Source organism: Octopus bimaculoides, chromosome 1 (genome assembly GCF_046866305.1).
Source record: "Octopus bimaculoides isolate indiv1 chromosome 1, ASM4686630v1, whole genome shotgun sequence".
NCBI classification, from domain to species: Eukaryota; Metazoa; Mollusca; class Cephalopoda; order Octopoda; family Octopodidae; genus Octopus; species Octopus bimaculoides.
In genome coordinates this window covers 59,684,957-59,686,415 of record NC_142928.1, presented here as the reverse complement: position 1 = coordinate 59,686,415, position 1,459 = coordinate 59,684,957, and positions in this window count along the sequence as shown.

Below are 1,459 nucleotides of genomic sequence, written 5' to 3'. Positions count from 1 at the left end.
TGTGAGCAACGAGAAAGAGAAAACGAGAAAGAGGGGAGAGAGAGGGGAGAGAGAGGGGAGAGAGAGGGGAGAGAGAGGGAAGACGGTGAAGAGGAGAAAAGGGAATTAGAGAAGAAAACAGCGTAGAGTCTCATCAAAAAGTTTAATTAAGATAACTTACTTGGAAATGGATGCGTGGCGTTCAATTAAATAATAATATAAATTATATATATATATATATATATATATATATATATATATATATATATATATATATATATATATATATATATATATATATATATATATATATATATATATATATATATATATATATATATATATATATATATATATATATATATATATATATATATATATATATATATATATATATATATATATATATATATATATATATATATATATATATATATATATATATATATATATATATATATATATATATATATATATATATATATATATATATATGGCTCAGTGGTTAGAGCGTCGAGCTGATGAGCTTACGATCGAGAGCTTGTGAGTTCGAATTCCGGACCGAGCTACGTGTTGTGTTCTTGGCCAACACACTTTATTTCACGTTGCTACAGTTCACTCAGCTGCAGAAATGAGTTGCGACGTCACAGGTGCCAAGCTGTATCAGCCCTTGCTTTTCCCTTGGATAACATCGGTGGCGTGGAGATGGAAGGCTTATATGCATGGGCGACTGCTGGTCCTCCATAAACAACCTTGCCCGGACTTGTGCCTGGTAGGATAACTTTCTAGGTGCAATCCCATGGTCAGTAATAACCGAAGGGGGTCTTAATATATATATATATATGCATATATGGGTACAGGACGTCACCAACAGCAAATAGCATGAAATACGAAAACAAATGAGTTAAATACGCACACAACGAGAGAAAAAAATTGTAGTGCCATCCATTTCTCTAAATTTAGAAGACAACGACTTTGTAAGATTTCATCACTTAACTAAAAAAAAAAAAAGAATTTGTGTCAAGTCGGTAAAATGCAATGTGTGACATAGTTTCAAGCATCAATTTCATAAACCCACGAACACTTAATCATCGCTAACTCAAAAAACTTTTACAACTTTAATATATATGTCGCGATCTGGTATACTATTGGTTCTTTGGCTATGTAAAAAGAAGAGGATTAAAATACGCAGAGAAAATGTCTGCAGCTTCATGGAAATGATAAGTGATTTTGTTCTCGAGATGAAGAATAACAACAGGCTTTTTTAATCTGGATTACTCGAAGATATTACCATTTACTGAAATAATCTTGATTCGCAGTTGTGAAAAGAAACGTAATTAATTCAGAAAATATACTCCCATATGAAAGTTTTTGAAATAAAACTTCAAATTTGAGAAAATCAATTCGGAACTGGTGATACCATTTCCCTGCAATAGCCAATCACCATAAACAGTTTCAATACGTTATTTGTACTTATGAG